This window comes from Phyllobates terribilis, unplaced genomic scaffold (assembly GCF_046119375.1).
Source record: "Phyllobates terribilis strain yellow unplaced genomic scaffold, ASM4611937v1 Scaffold_283__1_contigs__length_2490627, whole genome shotgun sequence".
In the NCBI taxonomy this organism is placed as follows: Eukaryota; Metazoa; Chordata; class Amphibia; order Anura; family Dendrobatidae; genus Phyllobates; species Phyllobates terribilis.
The window spans coordinates 249583-274156 of record NW_027363043.1 but is presented as its reverse complement, the minus strand read 5'-3'; positions in this window follow the sequence as shown (position 1 = coordinate 274156).

Sequence of the window (24574 nt, the reverse complement as noted above, 5' to 3'; positions counted from 1 at the left end):
TTTCACTTGCATTGTCCATTAGAGGGGCAAAATATAAGTTAAAGGCCTGTAAAAGGCAATAAATACATAGCAATACATACACAGGATAATGCAATAATATACAGTATTATACAATACGATGCCCCAGGGGTAACTATCTACATCTGTCGGGGTTTAACTATTTTACTTAGTGTACCTGATATGGAGTTGACCTTTCGTGCTACGTGTAGATCTGCGTAGTGCAGTGGTCTGTGTAGTGTCAGTGTTTCTCTCAGCTACCCTGTTTGTTCTACTAGCGATGGTATTGAAAAACTGCCTTAACCTCACTACTGGGCTGGCAAGTTCACCATTGGCTGGGCCTTCTTGCTCTGCTTCTGCCGGGGATCCTTCTTCCGGGGATTCTTCCTGAGCAGGCTCTTCTGCGGCACTAGGCTCTTCTGCAGCACTTACAGGTTCAACTTGCTGTGGAGGGTCTTCTGGCTGTTGGAAGAATTGGAGTACTGGAATTCTGACTGCTCCTCCGATTTGAGGCCAATCTGCCGGGAAGTCTCCTAAATCAGTATGTATTACTGCTTCATCAGGTTCCTCCGGGAAAATGAGAGACACTTCTTCTTGGGGTTTTAGCAGATCTGGACACAACTTCAGGTGGTCCCTAGATACTGTCGCAGCTGTTCTTCCTCCATCTTTGCTGATCAGACACGTCTTCCTGTTGTCAAACCTTGAATTCAACACAGTGTAGGGTTCTCTCTCCCACTGGTCATCAAGCTTGTGGTTCCTCCGCTTCCTTTTCAATACCACTTCTCCTGGTGTGAAGGGTTCCGCTGGTGCACTTCTGTTGTATTGTGCTTCTTGTTTATCCCTCACCCGAGTGAGACTGTCTTCGACACAGGCTTGTACTCTTCTGTACAGCTCCTGTCTGGTCGTGTCCCAGTCTTCAGTGGTCACGTCTGCCTCTGGTTCTACAACACCAAGCTCCAGGTCCATGGGCAACTTTCCTGGTCTCGCTCGCATGAGATAAGCTGGAGTGCAATTGGTGGAACTCACAGGTATGTGATTGTACAGGTCTACCAGGTCAGGTAGTAGGTCTGGCCACTGGTTTCTCTCCTCAAGTGGTATGGTCTTCAGCAGGTCGATGACAATGTTGTTCATCTTTTCACAGAGACCATTAGTTTGGGGGTGGTACGGTGTAGTCCTGATCTTTTTACACCCGTACAGATGGCAGAACTCTTTGAACAATTCAGCCTCAAAGGTCGGGCCTTGGTCAGTCAGTACCTGCTCAGGGTATCCATGGAGTCTGCAGAAGTACGCTTGGAACGTCTTCACTGCTGTCTCTGCTGTCAGGTCTTTGACAGGGGCGACCACCAGGAACCTGGAGTAGTGATCCACCATGGTCAGGGCATAGGTATATCCTGACCGGCTGGGTGACAACTTGACATGGTCCAGGGCCACGATCTCCAGGGGTCGAGTCGTCTTAATGGGTTTCAGGGGTGCCTTCTGGCTGCTGTAGTCTTTTCTTCTGAGGCTACAGGGTCCACAGTCTCTGCACCACCTCTCAATGGAGCTGCGCATTCCCACCCAGTAGAATCGACACTTCAACAGGGTCTCTAGCTTTTTCCAGCCAAAGTGCCCCGCTTGATTGTGGTAGGCCTCCAACACCATTTGAATGTCTGTCTTAGGGACTACTATCTGCCATACCATCTCGTGGGTCTTGGGATTGACGTATCTCCGGCACAGCTTCTCACGGTAGATAAACAGCCGGCTTCTCTCATTCCACAGCTGCTTTGCTTGGAGAGATGCATCCTTCTCCAGGGAGGAACCTTCTTGGGTTATCAGCTCCTTGATAGGGCTGACAACCGGGTCGCTGTCCTGGGTCTCTTTCCAGCTGTGATGAGGCAAAGGGTTTAACGTCTTACCACGCTGCCTCCTGGAGGCTCGTTGCTCGTGGATCATCCCATTCCAGTGGAAGGCAGGTAGCTCAACCTCTTCCAGGTCATCCACTTCTTCTTCTGTGTCTGACTGGTGAGGCATCCTGGACAAGGCATCGGCGTTAGCGTTCTTGCGGCCCGCCCGGTACTTTATTGTGAATTGGTAGTTTGACAGCCGAGCCATCCATTGTTGTTCCATGGCTCCCAGCTTGGCTGTTTCAAGATGAGTTAAGGGGTTATTGTCAGTGTAGGCAGTGAACTTGCTGGAGGCTAAGTAGTGCTTGAACCTTTCTGTGATGGCCCAGACCAAGGCCAGGAACTCTAACTTAAAGCTGCTATAGTTCTCTGGATTCCTCTCAGTCGGGCGGAGCTTCCTGCTTGCATACGCGATGACTTTCTCCTGGCCATTCTGCTTCTGACTTAGGACAGCTCCCAATCCTTCATTGCTGGCATCAGTATACAGCAGGAACGGTTGGCTGTAGTCAGGGTAGGCTAGGATCTCATCACCTGTCAGGATCTCCTTCATTTCTTGAAATGATTCAGCCTGTTCTTTACCCCAGTGGAACGGGGGATTTCTGCCCTTGGGGGACTGTCCTACCAGGAGGTCTTGCAGAGGCGCTGCTTTCTTAGTGTAATCTTGTACAAACCTCCGGTAGTATCCTATCAGTCCCAGGAACTAACGCACCTCCTTGAGGTTCTTCGGCTCCGGCCATTTCCGGATGGCAGTGACCTTCTCTGGTGCTACTCCCTCTGGACTGACAATGTGTCCCATGTACTGTACCTTTCTCTTGAGCAGGTGGCACTTGGAGGGCTTCAACTTCATCCCATACTGGGACAGTGACTCAAATACCTCCGCCAGGTGCTTCAAGTGGTCCTCATACGTCTTGGAGTACACAATCACGTCATCCAGGTATAGTAACACGGTCTCGAAGTTGCGGTGTCCCAGGCAGCACTCCATCAATCTCTGGAACGTTCCGGGGGCATTGCAGAGTCCAAACGGCATACTGTTGAACTCGCAGAGTCCCATCGGGGTGGTGAAGGCCGTCTTCTCCCGATCCTCCTCAGCCACAGCTACTTGCCAGTACCCACTAGTGAGGTCAAGGGTGGAAAAGTAATTTGCAGACTTTAAGGCAGCCAGGGATTCCTCAATACGGGGTAAAGGGTATGCATCTTTATGTGTAATGCGATTTACTTGTCTGTAATCTACACACATTCTCATGCTTCCATCCTTCTTCCTGACTAGAACTAGGGGAGCTGCCCAGGGACTACAACTATCCCTTACTACCCCTGCCTTCTTCATGTCATGCAACATCTCCTTGGGTTTCTGGTAGTGTGCTGGAGGTATAGGCCTGTACCGTTCCTTGATGGGGGGATGGTTGCCTGTGGGGATGTGATGTTGTACCCCCTTAATTCTTCCAAAGTCAAGTGGGTGTTTGCTGAATACCTGCGCGTATTCCTGAACCACCTGGTGTACTCCCTGTTTCTGGTGGGCAGGAGTGGTGTCTGTCCCAACGTGGAGCTGTTGACACCAATCCTCCACCTGTGTTGTAGGGCCATTATCCTCCACTTGGTCTGGGGAGGTTAAGGACTCCGCCGTGTGAATAGAGTTATTATTCACAGTGTAAAGTTTGGCAACAGTGGCATAACATGGTAATCTGACCTTGTCTTCCCCATAGTTGAGAAGACGGGCGGGCACGGGCGGGCACCCTCCCATTGCGTACATCTACTACCCCCCTGGCAGTTAAGAGTGTAGGTCTGTGTTCCGAGCTAAGGGGTTCTACTACCGCCTGCTAGCTATGTCCTTTAAGACCTATTGCTGCTCTACACCAGATAAGCATTTCACTCATTGGGGGAATCACAATGGGTACGGGGTCTGTTACCCGCACATTACCAATCTCACCACCGGTTAGCTTTACTTGCTGCTGGTACATCAGGGCTCAAATCTCCCTCTGGAGTGCTCTCCTCTGCCCTGGTCTGGCAACGTCAGCGAGCTGTTGGAGTAAAAACACAACCTTCTCCAAACAGTTACCAACAATGTTAGTGCCTAGTACCACATTCAGTCCATTTTCCTCATTGACAGTCTTCACTACAATGAGTCCCTGGTCCTTTAACTCCACTCTCCCCACTTTTACTGCTACATTCTTAACCCCAAGTAGGTGAAGAGGGAGGCCGTTAGAGGCATATACTGAAAAGTCTGGGTTTGGGGGTTGGAGACTGTCCATGGACCAGTATTTGCTATAGAGGATATCAGGTATGATTGTTACCTGGGATCTGGTGTCCAGCAGGGCAGGTATCGCAATGCCGTCCAGTATGATGGATAGGAAAAGTCTTCCTCCCACGAACCTGCGGTGCCAGTCTGAGGGGCCTGCTGAGTCTATTCCTGGGTGTTGGCCCTCGGACCCAGGGTTTGCTTGTTTAAAGGACACTGGTGCACTGTGTGACCTTCCTTCTGGCAACGGTGGCAGACGAACTCTTGGTGAGGATGGCGCTCGTTGTTGGTCCTTCCTGGGGGCGGCGTTGTCCTCCTCCGGGGTGGCGACGTCCTCCTTCTCCTCCGGCTCATCCAGGGAACATCCTCAGGGCAGTCGGCTAGCAGGATCTTTCCCTCCGTCTCTGGCTCCATCCATAGTTGCAGGGCACTCATTACAGTGGCCAGGTTTTTGGTCAGCTGGCGCACTTCTGAGCGCAGACAGTCCAGCTCAGTAGGGGGCGCTGCCTGCACTTTGGCTTCAGCAGCCAGTGGGGAAAAGGTGGGTGCTGCTGGCATTAGAGTGGCCCCACCCTGGTAACGCTGGATAGACGTATCTGCTGTCTCCAGGGGTTGCAGTCCCCTGATAGCCATGTCCTTAAGGATGTCAAAGGTAGCATCTGGATGGTCCAAGGACCACCAACGCACAGTCCTGCTCTCCGCTTGGGACCTCAGCCCCCGGACAAATTGTTCTTTTAGCATTTTACTCTCATTGGTTATGCTAATTGGACTAACCTGTTTTAGAGCTCGCAGGGCCCCTTGTAAATGGCAGGCATAGTCCCGAACACTGTCCTCTGGCTTCTGAGAGCATTGGTAGAACCTCATCCAGAGGTCTGCCTCAGTGCAGTCCTCAAAGGCATTCTGTAACTTTTTGAAAATTGCGGGCACTGATTCCTGATCTGCGGCCGACCAGGTCTCTCCTTCTCTCTCCACAGCACCAGTCAATTGTCCCACAACTACTGCAGCTCTTTGTTTGCCCGTCATAGAATACATGTCCAGGATGCTGCATATTTTGCGCTTGAATCCAGACAGGGTATCTGGCTTGCCGCTGTACTGGGGGAGCCACTTTGCTCCAGGCATGTATGGTAAAGTCAATGGTACGATAGGGGCTACAGGCCCTGGTGATGGAGCGGCTGCTCCGGCCTGCGTGGCAGCGACCGCGGGTAGATTATCAGGGCTGTCGGCCTGGGCCGCGACGTCGGGCTGTTGCTGCAACATCTTGGCGCCCCCCTAGTGAACCGTGGTCTACCTTCCTTCTGTAGGCCGCAGCTCCGCAGGTGACGGTCTTCTGGTAGGACCTTGCGTCACTTACGTTCCACGTTAGAGCGTTCGCTGGGGCTTCCTGCCAGGACCTGACGCTGGGTCAGGGCGTGGGGCGTGTCCAAGGCTTCGCGTGGTTTCACAGGTACGCATCCTAGTTTTCCCGCGGTTACGCCCTTCTTCTCGCACGGTGACGTAATAATGGCGGACTATGGCGGGAAACTTCCGAAATGGCAGGAAATCTTCACCACAGTAAGTTTTACAGTCTTTTAAGGCACACAGTACCCGGTAGCAACGGGAACAACTCCTTCCGTTGCCGCGAGCATGCAATCCTGTTCGTGACGCCAGTTAGAGAGATGTGGCGCCCAGGGGATGGGGACTACTCGGCGCCCCGGCCTTAATGCCTGGTCTTGGGGGAAGTCATGGTGGTCGGCTCCCGGGCCCGTACCCTGGGGTCTCTCTTAAAAAAGGGGAAAATGAAATGTCAAAGTTCGTGACGCCACCTGTGGTGTCTGGTGAGGATCACCAGCGCTGCGGCAGTCCACTGAGGCCGGTGTTACGGCAGCTTTCATGGTGTAGCTCCCCACAGGTGGAGCTAGGCCTCAGGGCAGTGATGTTTGATGAGGTGCACGATATGGCGGTGACCCAGCCGGGTCCAAGGAAGAACAGGGGACACACACACACGGTTTGCTTCTGTACCTTCTACTGGTGGAAATGCAGGTACCGTCCGGAGCACTGTAGGGTGAGGGGTGCACTGCAGGACTCTCCCCAGTGAGCAGGTGTAGGGCCTCCTGTTTCTTCGCCGCTTAGTGTTAGTCTCTGGCCTGCCTGGAGCTAGGCCTAACTTAGTCTCTGTTCTGCACCGGCTGATCCTGTAGTAGGGCCTTCTGTTGGAGTACACACTCCCTGGTATATGGGGCCTCGGTAACTCCTGACCCTGGTATAACAGTCAGCATTTGGTATTCCTGGGACATGTAGTTCGCCAGGGGTTCCGGTTGTCTTCTGCTGGGTGTCAAGAATCCCTGCAGACTCGGACCCGGTGTCCGGTATATGGTTTCTGGGGTGAGCTGGCAAAGCTCCTCTGCTCCCAATGCTACTCGCTCCTCTAGCCTTCGGCCTACTCGGGCCCTCGCTAGGCTATACACACTGGCAGTTAGATGGTTGCCTCTTCTGCTGCTCTCTGAGCGTCAGCAACGCTCCTAGCTCACTTAACTCGAGCTGCTTGAGTCTGACTGAGCTCCACTGCAGACTGACCTGTGTCTCACTCTGCAGGAACTGGCTGTGGACTCCAGACTGTTCTGTCTCTACTCACTTCCTGAGGAGAACTAACTGACTCTCTAACTCCACCCTCCTTTATATATCCCTATCCAGGCTCCCTCTGGTGGACTGAGGTAGGGTGGAGGTGTGTGTATGCTCTGAGGGCCTCTTGTGGAGAAATCCTTTAATGCACCCCTCCAGGATCTGTGGCTCCATGCACAGCAGGGCGTCACATATACAGGATACACACAAGCTGTATACAGGATACACACAAGCTGTATACAGGATACATACAAGCTGTATACAGGATACACACAAGCTGTATACAGGGCACACACAAGCTGTTTACAGGATACATACAAGCTGTATACAGGATACACACAAGCTGTATACAGGATACACACAAGCTGCATACAGGATACATATCATCTGTATACAGGATACATACAAGCTGTATACAGGATACATACAGTGGTGGCCAAAAGTATTGGCACCCTTGCAATTCTGTCAGATAATACTCAGTTTCTTCCTGAAAATGATTGCAATCACAAATTCTTTGGTATTATTATCTTCATTTAATTTGTCTTCAATGAAAAAACACAAAAAGAATTGTCTTAAAGCCAAATTGGATATAATTCCACACCAAACCTAAAGAACGGAGTGGACAAAAGTATTGGCACTGTTTGAAAAATCATGTGATGCTTCTCTAATTCGTGTAATTAACAGCACCTGTAACTTACCTGTGGCACCTAAAAGAAAGAAGACCAAAGAACTGTCTGATGAATTCAGAAACCAAATTGTGAGGAAGCATGAGCAATCTCAAGGCTACAAGTCCATCTCCAAAGACCTGAATGTTCCTGTGTCTTCCGTGCGCAGTGTCATCAAGAAGTTTAGAGCCCATGGCACTGTGTCTAACCTCCCTAGATGTGGACGGAAAAGAAAAATTGACGAGAAATTTCAGCGCAAGATTGTGCGGATGGTGGATAAAGAACCTCGACTAACATCCAAACAAGTTCAAGCTGCCCTGCAGTCCGAGGGTACAACAGTGTCAACCCGTACTATCTGTCGGCGTCTGAATGAAAAGGGACTGTATGGTAGGATACCCAGGAAGACCCCACTTCTTACCCCGAGACATAAAAAAGCCAGGCTGGAGTTTGCCAAAACTTACCTGAGAAAGCCTAAAACTTTTTGGAAGAATGTTCTCTGGTCAGATGAGACAAAAGTAGAGCTTTTTGGGAAAAGGCATCAACATAGAGTGTATAGGAAATAAAAGAGGCATTCAAAGAAAAGAACACGGTCCCTACAGTCAAACATGGCGGAGGTTCCCTGATGTTTTGGGGTTGCTTTGCTGCCTCTGGCGATGGACTGCTTGACCGTGTGCATGGCATTATGAAGTCTGAAGACTACCAACAAATTTTGCAGCGTAATGTAGGGCCCAGTGTGAGAAAGCTGGGTCTCCCTCATAGGTCATGGGTCTTCCAGCAGGACAATGACCCAAAACACACTTCCAAAAGCACTATAAAATGGTTTGAGAGAAAGCACTGGAAACTTCTAAGGTGGCCAGCAATGAGTCCAGACCTGAATCCCATAGAACACCTGTGGAGAGATCTCAAAATGGCAGTTTGGAGAAGGCACCCTTCAAATATCAGGGACCTGGCACAGTTTGCCAAAGAAGAATGGTCTACAATTCCAGCAGAGCATTGTAAGAAACTCATTGAGGGTTACCGGAAGCGGTTGTTCGCAGTTATTTTGGCTAAAGGTTGTGCAACCAAGTATTAGGCTGAGGGTGCCAATACCTTTGTCTGGCCCATTTTTGGAGTTTTGTGTGAAATGATCAATGATTAGATTTTTGCTTCATTCTCTTTGTGTTTTTTCCTTGCAAGCAAATTAAATAAAGATAATAAGACCAAAGAATTTGTGATTGCAATCATTTTCAGGAAGAAACGGAGTATTATCTGACAGAATTGCAGGGGTGCCAATACTTTTGGCCACCACTGTACAAGCTGTATACAGGATACACACAAGCTGTATACAAGCAGAGCTGAAGTGCAGGTTTATGTGGATTTTGCTGCAGTGAGTTTAGCTGGAAGAGCCCAGTATAATCCTCAGTGTCTCCGGCCTCAGGTCTATGTTCACACCACGTTCCTTAGACTCTCTGACATGTTGTTACCTGAATCTTCTTTTGGGTGTTTTTCGGTCGTCTCCTGAGCATTTTCCCTTTAGTGTTTTTCCAGCAGTTTCTTTTATAGTTTTTCTCACGGTTTTTGTGGAGTTTTCTTTATTGTGGTTTTTCGGTCTCGTTCCACTGAATAATGAAGAGACACTTGTGGTTTATTAACAATGGGAAAAGCCCAAACCCCCCGACATCTTCTGCTCCTTCTCCTGCCTTGTCCCTTATAGGCCGGAGAGGAGGACAGAGGAGCGGAGGACAGAGCGGAGGACGGAGGAGCGGAGGACAGAGAGGAGGACGGAGGGGAGGCCAGAGCGGAGGACGAGCGGAGGACGGAGCGGAGGACGGAGCGGAGGCCGGAGTGGAGGGGAGGACGGAACGGAGGGGAGGCAGGAGCAGAGAACAGAGGAGCGGAGGACAGAGCAGAGGACAGAGCCAAGGACGGAGCCAAGGACGGAGCGGAGGACGGAGCGGAGGACGGAGCGGAGGACGGAGCGGAGGACGGAGCGGACACTTCTCTGCGGTTTGATAAGAGACGTGTCTGAGCCGCCATGGGCCCCGCGAGGGAGTACAGAGACGCCGTCTATTCCTGGCAGCGGCCTCCGGCTTCCTCAGGGGCTTTCTGTGGCGGAATCCGCCTGTGAGAGGCGCAGTGTAAACACAGCCTTACTGGCAGACACTGCGAGACTCTGTGCTGGACCCCACAATGTAACACGGGTATCCCCAGCTGAGAATAACCACAAGAGCCCAGCAGGGACACAGGAAACCCCGTGCTTTTATGTATCTTGGAGCCTACAGATTTACGTTACATAAGATAAAACAGATGAGACCCACCAGGGATGAAATCCTATAACCCCCCCCCCCATAAAGCGCAGCCAAGCTCCTCCGCTGTACAGTGATAACAGGACTATTATAGCGCTATTACAGGCGAGTAGGTAACGTGTCTCTATTTATAGATTCGGGCCTCTCACCCGGTCCACTTGAAGCGGGGCAAGAGGAGATCGCATGTAGCGATGCCCAAATATTTGAGCAGCCACGGTCACACAAAGGCTATGGTGGGGAAACTGTCACAAGAGGTGGACGATGATGAGACACAATTGCCAGAATGTCAAGAGGACCAGGGTCTGGAAGTGGAAGACGAGGTGGTGGATGATGTAGTAACTGACCCAACCTGGCAGGAGGAGATGCAGAGCGAGGACAGCAGCACACGGGGAGGGAGGCCGAGTACCCCAACTAGCAGGAAGAAGCAGTGTGGTGGCCGCAGACAGAAGGCAGGCAACCGTTCCCCATAACATGAAGGAAGTTGCCAGTACAACTGTTAGGTCTTCCCATGTCTAGTTATTTTTTAAAGACTCTGCCGATAACCCCAAAAAGGCCATTTGCACCATCTGCCAGGCCAGCATCAGCAGGGGTGGCAAAACTAGCAGCCTGACCACCATCAGCATGATCAGGCACATGGCAGCAAAGCACCTGACTTTGTGGGCTGAACACCAGGGTCCAGGAGCAGTGTCTGCAGGTGGCACCACTGCTTCTTCTGCTGTTGTGCAAGCAAGCCAATCCCGTCCATAGTGCATGCGAAGATGCCTCCTGCCCTGCACCTGTCGTTGCACACTCTCAAGTAGCAGCACCAGGAAGCAGGTCCTTGTCCCAGCGCAGCATTCAGTTGTCCATACCCCAGACCTTGGAACGCAAGCGCAAATACGCAGCCAACGCCCGACAGGCCACACTACTAACTTCCCACATTTCACGACAGCTTACACTCGAAATGTTGCCTTTTAGGCTCATGGAGATAGAAGCATTCCGCAACCTGATGGCGGCGGCCGTCCCTTGGTACTCGGTCCCCAGCCGCCACTATTTCTCCCCGTGTGCCGCATTACACAAGCATGTGTCCCAAAACATTAGCCGTGCATTCAACAACGCAGTTACCGGGAAAGTCCACCTAACCACGGCTACGTGGACAAGTGCTTGTGGGCAGGGACGGTACATCTCGCTCACGGCACTCTGGGTTAACATAGTGGAAGCTGGGACCCAGTCGGACCTTGGGACCGAACACGTACTCCCTACGCCAAAGATTGCTGGCCCTAGGTCAATCAGGGTTGCACCCACAGTCTACAGCTCCTGCACCTCAGCCTCCTCCTCCTCCTCTTCTTCAGCCTCCATCTCCGAAATGACCACATCAGTTACAAGCTGGAAGCAGTGCAGCACTGCCTCGGCCAAGCGGCAACAGGCTGTGCTGAAGCTAATATGCTTAGGTGACAAACCGCACAATGCTGAAGAGTTGTGGACAGCTCTGAAAGAGTAGGCAGATCTGTGGCTCACACCGTCGAGCCTAAAGCAAGTGGTCGTGTGTGACAATGGCCGGAACCTGGTGGCAGCTCTGAGGCGAGGCGAGCTCACACACGTACCATGCCTAGCCCATGTGCTTAACCTCGTGGTTCAGCGGTTTCTCAAATCCTACCCGGAGCTGCCGGATCTGCTTGTTAAAGTACGCCGCCTGCATGCCCAATTTAGAAAATCACCTACAGCTTCCGCCACCCTTGCCGTGTTTCAGAGCAGCGTTTGCAGTTTCCGGCTCATAGACTGGTAAGTGATGTCCTTACGCGTTGGAACTCTACAATGCAGATGTTGGGAAGGATTTGTGAGCAGAAGAGGGCAGTTGTTGACTACCAGCAACAACAAGGCCGTCGGTATTCAGTTCAGACTCCACTCATAAGACCTCAGGAGTGGACATGGATGTCAGACATATCCTCCAAAACTTTGAGGACTCCACCAAGATGGTGAGTGGCGATGATGCCATAATTAGCATCACCATCCCGCTTCTCTGTCTTCTGAAACGCTCTCTGCTCACAATAAAAGAAGATGCATTGCTGGAGGAGCACGATGAGATGGAGCAAGGAACCATACAGGGTGATTACACACAGCCCAGCCTCATCTCATCCCAATGTGGATTGGGTGACAATGAGGAAGAGGAGGAGTAAGAACAGGAGCTAGTTTCCTGCGCTATAGATGGTACTACCTGCACTACTGTCATACCGTCTGTTCAGCGTGGATGGCCTGAGGACAGAGAGGAGGAGGAGAGTATGGTCAGTGGTCCTCTTGGTGAGAACACGGAAGTCTTGCCTGTTAGCAGTCTGGCACGCATGGCTGAGTTTGTTACGCTGCCTTTCCCATGACCCTCGCATTCTCAAAATTTTGGGTGACCGTCATTACTGGTTGGTGACACTTCTAGACCCACGCTACAAGGAGAACTTTCTATCTCTTATTCCTGAGGCGGACAGGTCTACAAAAATGGGGCAGTACCAGAAGGCCCTTGTTGCGGAACTGTTAAAAAAAATTCCCATCTGAAAATGCTGGTGGCAGAGGTCACAGTTCGTTGGACAACCAAGGAGTACAGGCGAGAGAGACACAACTTCAATCCAGCAGAGGCAGTGGAACACTGTCCAAGTTCTAGGAGAATTTTCTCAGCCCCTCCCATCGCACAGGCCATGAGGCTCGGGGTACTCTCACAAGGAGAGCAAAGTTTGGGAAGATGCTGAGGGAGTACCTTGCCGACCGTACCAACATCCTCCGTAATTCCTCTGTGCCTTATAATTGTTGGGTATCCAAGCTGGATACGTGGAATGAACTGGTTCTCTACGCCTTGGAGGTCCTGGCCTGCCCTGCCGCTAGCGTTTTATCAGAGCGGGTTTTTAGTGCCGTTGGTGGTATTATAACTGATAAGTGCATCCACCTATCAACTGAAAATGCTGACAGGCTGCCTCTTATAAAATGAACAAGGGCTGGATTGGGCCAGACTTCTCAACACCACAGAATGAAAGCAGCGTAACAAACTCAAATCCAGTGTTTTGGTTTTTTTGGGAGGTGTATTCACATGCACCTTTTCACACCCACACATGGGTATAAGCTTCCTGATTTTGGCTATTTGCTCTTGTCCTCCTCCTTCTCCTCATCATCCACCAGCATATCACCAGGGTGACCGTGGCCCGTGATGCAACACCCACAATTTTTTTTTAAAGGGTGTTTATGATGGACGTAAAAAAATTTTTTTAGATCGTATGTTCTTGTATACCCCTCAGGGGTAAATGTTTGTCAGCCCATACACTTAGTGCATGGGCATTACAAGTATAGGAGACCCGCTCCTTTCTAATGGGAACCTTTTTTTTGAGGCCCTCCTCCACGTCTCTTTTAAGGGACATTGTAGCGCCTCCCAATTTTTGGCAGCCTTTGCATTCATTGCATAGGCCAACACTATGGGAGATCCACTTCCTAATAATGGGAACATTGTTTTCAGTAGGCCCTCTGACCTCCACGTCTCTTCCAAGGGGCATTGGAGTGCCTCCAAATTTTTGGCAGCCCAGACACTCACTGCATACGCAATAACAGTATAGGAGACCCACTCTTTAGTAATGGGAACAACAAAGCCTAGCCGGCTGATGGCTCTCTAAGAATAGTAAAGGCTGCCTGATGGCCCTAAAAATAGATTTGTGACTTTCAGAGTCCCTCCATCATAAATAAAACAGGATGTGTCTGATGTGTCCTACACCACATGGCCAGATAAGGTTGTAAAATGTTAAAATGACATTTCCAGGTGAATGCATTTGTCATGGTTGAAATCAAAGCAAAAGTGCAAAAACGCATAACAACGCTACGTGTGAACATAGCCCAAGGTGTGGAGGAGTATTTTTGTTTTTTTATATTTATTTTGCCTTATATACAAGTCATTACCCTGGAAAGGATGTTCCTTAACATATTTCCCAGAAAAATCCATTTTAGTTTCGTTTTTGTATGTTTTATTGTGAGTCCGCAAAAGTGGCGTAATACCTCTGACAACATTGTTGACAGCAGTGACCTGGGAGTCAGAGATACATCCAGGGGTCTTCCCCATGCTGTTCCCATGCCATTTGAGCACTGTTCACATCGATTTGGGCAATTTTTAGGCCCTCTGCTGACCGCCGCAGGGAGCCGCCTGAAAAATCCTCGAGTTTCCCATAGACTTACATTGGGCTCGTTGCTTGGGTCGAGCACCCCAGTATTCCAATGTGCTCGACCCGAGCATTTTAGTGCTCGCCCATCACTAATGAAGACCAGTGTTGTTGGTGCTGGTCTTGATGAGCGGCTGTCCTGGAGTCCTGGCTCGTCAGGCAAACCTCTTCATGAGTCAGGAGTGTCGGATGATGTTGTACACCTGTGCCCATAATCCTAATCCACCCCATGTTGGTGTAAGACTTGTAGTGAACATCTCTGCTTGTCTGTATGATGAGCAGCGGCCATCATGCCTTCGCCACCTCTGCCCATTTTGTTGACCCTGGGAGAAACTGACATGATGGCTCAACTGAGTAGGGCTTAAACTTTGCAGCTTTTGTCAGATTTCTGGTGAAAGCTTTGCTGCATCAGCCCGTACCATTTAGATCTGTGGGATTCCAGCTATTAAAGGGAACCTGTCACCAGTGTGAGTCTATGAACAAATGCCACCACCTTTACTGCTCCTGTGCTGCATCTCACAAACATGTCAGCTCCTGACTCCCCCTATATACCCCAAATAATACCACTTGATCTGCTCTGTATGTAAATGAGGGTGGTCCGGTCTGATGGGTGTCCTCGCTGCGGTGTCTGTCCCTCTCTCCGCTCCTAAACGCATCCTCCTGCTATGATAGATGTGACGTGTCATCCACATAGTGAACCGAGAGCTCGCGCCTGCGCAGTAGCTTCACGGCACCGCACGGGCGCACTCTGCTCTGCCCTACTGTGAGCAGCGCATACAACAGCACCGCGCATAGCTTTGTTTCATGTGAGCAGCGAGCTGATATCGCTGGCCTGTGCAGTAGCTTATTCCGATGCTGCTAGGCGCACTGCTGATTAGGAGCAGAGAGGGACAGAGGCCGCAGCGAGGACGATCATAAGACTGGACCACCCTCATTTACATAGTGTGGGAGCAGATCAAATGCTATTATTTGGGGTACACAGGAAGAGTCAGGAGCTGATAGACACGTTTGTGGGATGCAGTAAAAGTGGTAGCATTTGTTCATGGGCTCAAACTGGTGACAGGTTCTCTTTAAAGCCCTACTTGATAACTGCACCCTTAAAGGGAATCTCAGCAGGTTTTTGCTACCCTATTGGAGAGTGATATAATGTAGGTGCAGAGACCCTGATTCCAGTGATGTCACTTGCTGCGATTTTGATTAAAAAATTCTACTTGCGGCATTTCTCTGGCTGCTGAGTTCTGTATAACACCGCTGGTTGGCAGATTTCAGAGTATGCAGTGTACACAGAAATCTTATAATCGGTGGTGGGGTTGGACTACCTAGTGCAGATTTACTTGTCTAGATAATCTCCTGCTGATAAAACTGACTTTATAACTACAGCAAGTGATGCGCCCCCTGGGCCGTGGGGTACTCGGTAGCCGGACTGGTCGGTGCTGGGGATGTCACAGTGGCAGTGACCCGCTCCGTGACCCAGGCCGGTCAATAAAAGGGGAATTAAGAAAAGGGAATAAAGTTTTTATATATAATGTTCGTGACGCCACCTGTGGTATGGATCCACCGCTGCGGGGCAGACTCCTCTGGAGCTGATGGTGAAGCAGCAGAGTTGGTTCAGTTCTCCACAGGCAGAGCTAAGCTCCAGGGCAGTGTAGTGATGATTAATGAGGTAGATGTTGCTGTGCAGTGTAGTGTAGGTGATGGCACAGATAATAATTCTAGGACACAGTGGGGTGCAGTCTTCAGATTTACTCACAGTTGTTGGACTCCAGGTTCCCAGTACCAGGGTAACCTCCCACGCCGTCCTGTGTTTACCAAGGCAATGGTTCAGCAAACTCCCAGGTGTCATTCTGTGTGCCTTCCTCGGTCGTCTTCCTGCGCTGGCTCTCACCCTCTTGCCCTGCGCCTCGCAACCAGTGTCCCAAGCCAGTAACCTCGGATTTTGGCGGGCAACCTGCAGTCCCCTGAATCCTGTGTGACTACCTTTTTAGCGATTTAGTTGCCGATGTGAGCAGCTGCACCTTGAAAGTACTGAAGCCTCCGGTCTCTAGCTGAGCCTTGTAGTTCTCCACTAGTTAGGGGCCGGTCCCCTCTGCGGCCTGATCCCTCCACATTCCTGTAGATTCAGGCGCACGGGTGGCTTCCGCACTCGCCGTGCCCCTGGGATCCCCTCACTTCTGGAGCCTTTCCTCTGCTCCCGTCCTCTTCCAGCCTGTCCTCCTGGGCCTCTCAATCTAGGCCCTGTTCTCTGAGCAGAGCTCCTGTTCCCACTCCTTCTCCCCTCAGACTGTCCTGAACACTCCCAAGATGGTTCCCTTTTGTACTCCTACTCAAAGTGCTCCCTTGTCCTGCTTCCTCCACCCACACCCTACTACATGGTCCCCCCCACTTCCAACCAGGGACAGAGCTCAGCATAAGCCAGTGCTTCTTGCCCCGCCTGCTGGTCTGGAAGGGTGTAGTGTTAGATGCAGGTGGGTGGGTCCCGGGCAGTACTCCTTCCTTACCTGAGAGTGGGATACCACACCTCTGGCTGAGATGCTGTACCTCTGTAGTGACTGAACCAGCAGGGGCGCCACACAAGCAGCCCAGTAAGTGACACATTGCTAGAATCCTGGTCTGTTTGTACATTATGCTGCTCTTAGATTAGGTGGTAAAAGCCTGGTGACAGATTCCTTTACTTCATTGCAGTAATGGATGTGGGGCCATTGAGGAGTCTGGTGACTTAACACTCTTGTATCCGGTACAGTGGTCTGGTGATGTTTGGCAGGACGTCCCCTAGACAGTGACTTGGATTGGGAGTATCCACACAGCAATCATGTGGGCTGATAAGACTGGAGTTGTGCATGTGCCGATCTTGCTGTAGGATGATCATTAAGAGGCTCATGTCTCTGAATGAAGGTTCTTCTGTGTCTTGCTGCCATCACACTGTGCAAATTTGCATTATGTAAAAAAGACTTCCTGTCTTATGCCACTTCTGGTGTAAATGCTCTGATTTGTCGCTCTTGTCCTGCGATGGTGACGCGCCCAGGGGATGGGGAGGACTCGGCGCCCGGGCCTTGTTGTTGCCTGACCCTGGAGGATGTCGCGGTGGTCGGCTCCCGGGCCCGTACCCTGGGCCTCTCTTTAAAAGGGTGGATAATTATATGAAAGTTCGTGACGCCACCTGTGGTGTATGGTGAGGTCACCAGCGCTGCGGCAGCCCCACTGAGGCCGGTGTTAAGGCAGCTTGGGTGGTATAGCTCCCCACAGGTGGAGCTAGGCCTCAGGGCAGCATGGATGTAGGGATGCAGGACAGGGGAGACCCAGCCGGGTCTGAAGAAGGATAGGCAAACACACAGTTCACTTCAGTACCTTTTACTGATGGAAGTTCAGGCACATTCCGGAGCACTGAAGGGTGCATATCAGGATTCTCCCCAGTGAGCGGGTATAGGGCCTCCTGTTTCTTGCCTTTGTGTAGTAAGTTTCTGACCTGCCTGGAGCTAGGCCTAACTTTATCTCTGTCCTGCACCGGCTGACTTTGTGGTAGGGCCTTCTCTTGCAGTACACACTCCCAGCTTGCGGGGCCTTCGTGACTCCTGGCTCTGGTATGTATCAGCTCTTGGGTGATCCTGGGACCTGAAGTCTTCCAGTGGTCTCCGGTTGTCTCTACAGGGGGGTATACGGCCCTGTAGACGCGGACCCGGTGTCCGGAATATGTTTTCTGGGGTGAGCTTGCACAGCTCCTCTGCCCCCAATGCTACTCACTCCTCTAGCCTTCGGCCTCGCTCGAGGCCCTAACTAGCCTATACACACTAGTGGCAGCTTGCCGCGCTTCACTGCTCTTATGGCGTCGGCACGCCTTGGGCTCTAACTGAGCTCTCTCTAGACTGAGCTCCACTGCAGGCTGACCTCTCTCAGGCTCATCTACTGCAGGAACTCCCTCACTGCCTAGCTCCACCTTCCCTTTTTATATCCCTATCCGGGCTCCCTCTGGTGGTCTGAGGTGGAAGGTGGAGGTGTGTGTATGCTGTGAGGGCCTCTTGTGGAGGAATCCGTCCATGCACCCCTCTAGGATCTGTGGCACTAATGCTCAGCAGGGCGCCACAATGGTGTTTGCTGCTGTATCCTAAACCCATTCCCTGCGCTGCGCAGACACCAGGACTCTGCAGTCTCTGTGCTCCTCACCTGTACTGGTTGTTGCCTTCCTAGGGCCATAACTTCTTACACTGCTGCGGCGCCTCCTATCCTGAGCTGTGCTGCAGCCCTGTGCTGCCTGGCGGAGGAGCTGAGGCCACGCACTGCTCCTGGTCTGTGGGGCTGCTGATCCGGGGATCACTTATTGTGGCATTTCTGGCCGCACCGTGTGTTCATGAACTGTTCCACTTTGTGCTTTAGTTTTCTCTGCACACAGCCATGTAAGGGCTTGTTCTCATGAGTTGGGTTGTAATTTTGAATGACAACATTCATTTTACCCCATAAATGGGGAATCTCCAGGTGCAGTGAAATGGCAAGAAACACCCTCCCCCATGCACACAATTTAATCCGGGTTTGTTTGTTTTTCTATTTTTGGCACTTATTGTTCAGGTCAGTGTTAGTGATGCCAATCAGAGCTGGTTTCTACTTTCTACCCAGAAGGGTCACATTTTAATTGGTCTTTTATGGCTGTGCCAGAGCCTGTGATGGTTCCCCCATGCCTACCCATTAGTACCCTACAATTGCATTTCAGGGGGAATCGATGGGTGCTCTAAACTGTTGCTATCCGGAACATGATAAAGCTGCTGTCAAACATTGTCTACGACATTTAGAGGGAATCTCTCACTAGGTTCATGTTGCCCAAACCACAGACAGCTTGAAATGGAGCCAGATGTGTTTTATCCTGACACTTCAGAGAAAATGTAGTTTATGGACTATAGAAAGAGACCTGACTGGTCCCATGACAGATGTGGCCGGTCTCTCCTGATCTACAGACCAATCACATGGTGACTAGAAGTAGGCCGGTGTCAGACCAGTCACTTCCACCACCTTGCTCCTTGTCAAATGGTTTTGAGCTGCTGCAGTGTAGGCATGGCGGCTGATCAATGCTGCTCATAGCACTATGGATCTGTCAGGACCCTGTAATGGGTAATTGCTGCAGTGTAGACATGGCTGCTGATCAGTGCTGCTCATAGCTCTATGGATCTGTCCGGCCCCTGTAATGGGTAATTGCTGAAGTGTAGACATGGCGGCTGATCAGTGCTGCTCATAGCACTATGGATCTGTCAGGATCCTGTAATGGGTAATTGCTGCAGTGTAGACATGGCTGCTGATCAGTGCTGCTCATAGCACTATGGATCTGTCAGGACCCTGTAATGGGTAATTGCTGCAGTGTAGACATGGCTGCTGATCAGTGCTGCTCATAGCTCTATGGATCTGTCAGGTCCCTGTAATGGGTAATTGCTGCAGTGTAGACATGGCTGCTGATCAGTGCTGCTCATAGCTCTATGGATCTGTCAGGACCCTGTAATGGGTAATTGCTGCAGTGTAGACATGGCTGCTGATCAGTGCTGCTCATAGCAGAATGGATCTGTCAGGACCCTGTAATGGGTAATTGCTGCAGTGTAGACATGGCGGCTGATCAGTGCTGCTCATAGCACTATGGATCTGTCAGGACCCTGTAATGGGTAATTGCTGCAGTGTAGACATGGCGGCTGATCAGTGCTGCTCATAGCACTATGGATCTGTCAGGACCCTGTAATGGGTAATTGCTGCAGTGTAGACATGGCGGCTGATCAGTGCTGCTCATAGCAGAATGTATCTGTCAGGACCCTGTAATGGGTAATTGCTGCAGTGTAGACATGGCTGCTGATCAGTGCTGCTCATAGCACTATGGATCTGTCAGGACCCTGAAATGGTTAATTGCTGCAGTGTAGACATGGCGGCTGATCAGTGCTGCTCATAGCACTATGGATCTGTCAGGACCCTGTAATGAGTAATTGCTGCAGTGTAGACATGACGGCTGATCAGTGCTGGTCATAGCACTAAGGATCTGTCAGGACCCTGTAATGGGTAATTGCTGCAGTATAAACATGGCTGCTGATCAGTGCTGCTCATAGCACTATGGATCTGTCAGGTCCCTGTAATGGGTAATTGCTGCAGTGTAGACATGGCTGCTGATCAGTGCTACTCATAGCTCTATGGATCTGTCAGGACCCTGTAATGGGTAATTGCTGCAGTGTAGACATGGCTGCTGATCAGTGCTGCTCATAGCACTATGGATCTGTCAGGACCCTGTAATGGGTAATTGCTGCAGTGTAGACATGGCTGCTGATCAGTGCTGCTCACAGCACTATGGATCTGTCAGGACCCTGTAATGGGTAATTGCTGCAGTGTAGACATGGCTGCTGATCAGTGCTGCTCATAGCACTATGGATCTGTCAGGACCCTGTAATGGGTAATTGCTGCAGTGTAGACATGGCTGCTGATCAGTGCTGCTCATAGCACTATGGATCTGTCAGGACCCTGTAATGGGTAATTGCTGCAGTGTAGACATGGCTGCTGATTAGTGCTGCTCATAGCACTATGGATCTGTCAGGACCCTGTAATGGGTAATTGCTGCAGTTTAGACATGGCTGCTGATCAGTGCTGCTCATAACACTATAGATGTGTCAGGACCCTGTAATGGGTAATTGCTGCAGTGTAGACATGGCTGCTGATCAGTGCTGCTCATAACACTATGGATATGTCAGGTCCCTGTAAAGGGTAATTGCTGCAGTGTAGACATGGCGGCTGATCAGTGCTGGTCATAGCACTATGGATCTGTCAGGTCCCTGTAATGGGTAATTGCTGCAGTGTAGACATGGCGGCTGATCAGTGCTGCTCATAGCACTATGGATCTGTCAGGTCCCTGTAATGTGTAATTGCTGCAGTGTAGACATGGCTGCTAATCAGTACTGCCCATAGCACTATGGATCTGTCAGGACCCTGAAATGGGTAATTGCTGCAGTGTAGACATGGCTGCTGATCAGTGCTGCTCATAGCACTATGGATCTGTCAGGACCCTGTAATGGGTAATTGCTGCAGTGTAGACACGGCTGCTGATTAGTGCTTCTCATAGCACTATGGATCTGTCAGGACCCTGTAATGGGTAATTGCTGCAGTGTAGACACGGCTGCTGATCAGTGCTGCTCATAACACTACGGATCTGTCAGGACCCTGTAATGAGTAATTGCTGCAGTGTAGACATGGCTGCTGATCAGTGCTGCTCATAACACTATAGATCTGTCAGGACCCTGTAATGGGTAATTGCTGCAGTGTAGACATGGCTGCTGATCAGTGCTGCTCATAACACTATGGATCTGTCAGGTCCCTGTAATGGGTAATTGCTGCAGTATAGACATGGCGGCTGATCAGTGCTGCTCATAGCACTATGGATCTGTCAAGTCCCTGTAATGGGTAATTGCTGCAGTGTAGACATGGCTGCTGATCAGAGCTGCTCATAGCACTATGGATCTGTCAGGACCCTGTAATGGTTAATTGCTGCAGTGTAGACATGGCGGCTGATCAGTGCTGCTCATAGCACTATGGATCTGTCAGGACCCTGTAATGGGTAATTGCTGCAGTATAGACATGGCTGCTGATCAGTGCTGCTCATAGCACTATGAATCTGTCAGGTCCCTGTAATGGGTAATTGCTGCAGTGTAGACATGGCTGCTGATCAGTGCTACTCATAGCACTATGGATCTGTTAGGACCCTGTAATGGGTAATTGCTGCAGTGTAGACATGGCTGTTGATCAGTGCTGCTCATTGCACTATGGATCTGTCAGGACCCTGTAATGGATAATTGCTGCAGTGTAGACATGGCTGCTGATTAGTGCTGCTCATAGAACTATGGATCTGTCAGGACCCTGTAATGAGTAATTGCTGCAGTTTAGACATGGCTGCTGATCAGTGCTGCTCATAACACTATAGATCTGTCAGGACCCTGTAATGGGTAATTGCTGCAGTGTAGACATGGCTGCTGATCAGTGCTGCTCATAACACTATGGATCTGTCAGGTCCCTGTAATGGGTAATTGCTGCAGTGTAGACATGGCGGCTGATCAGTGCTGGTCATAGCACTATGGATCTGTCAGGTCCCTGTAATGGGTAATTGCTGCAGTGTAGACATGGCGGCTGATCAGTGCTGCTCATAGCACTATGGATCTGTCAGGTCCCTGTAATGTGTAATTGCTGCAGTGTAGACATGGCTGCTAATCAGTGCTGCCCATAGCACTATGGATCTGTCAGGACCCTGAAATGGGTAATTGCTGCAGTGTAGACATGGCTGCTGATCAGTGCTGCTCATAGCACTATGGATCTGTCAGGACCCTGTAATGGGTAATTGCTGCAGTGTAGACATGGCTGCTGATTAGTGCTGCTCATAGCACTATGGATCTGTCAGGACCCTGTAATGGGTAATTGCTGCAGTGTAGACATGGCTGCTGATCAGTGCTGCTCATAGCACTATGGATCTGTCAGGTCCCCGTAATGGGTAATTGCTGCAGTGTAGACATGGCGGCTGATCAGTGCTGGTCATAGCACTATGGATCTGTCAGGTCCCTGTAATGTGTAATTGCTGCAGTGTAGACATGGCGGCTGATCAGTGCTGCTCATAGCACTATGGATCTGTCAGGTCCCTGTAATGTGTAATTGCTGCAGTGTAGACATGGCTGCTGATCAGTGCTGCCCATAGCACTATGGATCTGTCAGGACCCTGTAATGGGTAAATGCTGCAGTGTAGACATGGCTGCTGATCAGTGCTGCTCATAGCACTATGGATCTGTCAGGACCCTGTAATGGGTAATTGCTGCAGTGTAGACATGGAGGCTGATCTGTGCTGCTCATAGCACTATGGATCTGTCAGGTCCCTGTAATGGGTAATTGCTGCAGTGTAGACATGGCTGCTGATCAGTGCTGCTCATAGCACTATGGATCTGTCAGGACCCTGTAATGGGCAATTGCTGCAGTGTAGACATGGCGGCTGATCAGTGCTGCTCATAGCACTATGGATCTGTCAGGACCCTGTAATGGGTAATTGCTGCAGTGTAGACATGGCTGCTGATCAGTTCTGCTCATAGCACTATGGATCTGTCAGGACCCTGTAATGGGTAATTGCTGCAGTGTAGTCATGGCGGCTGATCAGTGCTGCTCATAGCACTATGGATCTGTCAGGACCCTGTAATGGGTAATTGCTGCAGTGTAGACATGGCTTCTGATCAGTGCTGCTCATAGCACTATGGATCTGTCAGGACCCTGTAATGGGTAATTGCTTCAGTGTAGACATGGCTGCTGATCAGTGCTGCTCATAGCACTATGAATCTGTCAGGTTCCTGTAATGGGTAATTGCTGCAGTGTAGACATGGCGGCTGATCAGTGCTGGTCATAGCACTATGGATCTGTCAGGTACCTGTAATGGGTAATTGCTGCAGTGTAGACATGGCGGGTGATCAGTGCTGCTCATAGCACTATGGATCTGTCAGGTCACTGTAATGTGTAATTGCTGCAGTGTAGACATGGCTGCTGATCAGTGCTGCCCATAGCACTAAGGATCTGTCAGGACCCTGTAATGGGTAAATGCTGCAGTGTAGACATGGCTGCTGATCAGTGCTGCTCATAGCACTATGGATCTGTCAGGACCCTGTAATGGGTAATTGCTGCAGTGTAGACATGGCGGCTGATCTGTGCTGCTCATAGCACTATGGATCTGTCAGGTCCCTGTAATGGGTAATTGCTGCAGTGTAGACATGGCTGCTGATCAGTGCTGCCCATAGCACTATGGATCTGTCAGGACCCTGTAATGGGTAATTGCTGCAGTGTAGACATGGCTGCTGATCAGTTCTGCTCATAGCACTATGGATCTGTCAGGACCCTGTAATGGGTAATTGCTGCAGTGTAGTCATGGCGGCTGATCAGTGCTGCTCATAGCACTATGGATCTGTCAGGACCCTGTAATGGGTAATTGCTGCAGTGTAGACATGGCTTCTGATCAGTGCTGCTCATAGCACTATGGATCTGTCAGGACCCTGTAATGGGTAATTGCTGCAGTGTAGACATGGCTGCTGATCAGTGCTGCTCATAGCACTATGAATCTGTCAGGTTCCTGTAATGGGTAATTGCTGCATTGTAGACATGGCGGCTGATCAGTGCTGCTCATAGCACTATGGATCTGTCCGGTTCCTGTAATGGGTTGTTGCTGCAGTGTAGACATGGCGGCTGATCAGTGCTGCTCATAGCACTAAGGATCTGTCAGGACCCTGTAATGGGTAATTGCTGCAGTGTAGACATGGCTGCTGATCAGTGCTGCTCATAGCAGTATGGATCTGTCAGGACCCTGTAATGGGTAATTGCTGCAGTGTAGACATGGCGGCTGATCAGTGCTGCTCATAGCAGTATGGATCTGTCAGGACCCTGTAATGGGTAATTGCTGCAGTGTAGACATGGCTGCTGATCAGTGCTGGTCATAGCACTATGGATCTGTCAGGTACCTGTAATGGGTAATTGCTGCAGTGTAGACATGGCGGGTGATCAGTGCTGCTCATAGCACTATGGATCTGTCAGGTCACTGTAATGTGTAATTGCTGCAGTGTAGACATGGCTGCTGATCAGTGCTGCCCATAGCACTAAGGATCTGTCAGGACCCTGTAATGGGTAAATGCTGCAGTGTAGACATGGCTGCTGATCAGTGCTGCTCATAGCACTATGGATCTGTCAGGACCCTGTAATGGGTAATTGCTGCAGTGTAGACATGGCGGCTGATCTGTGC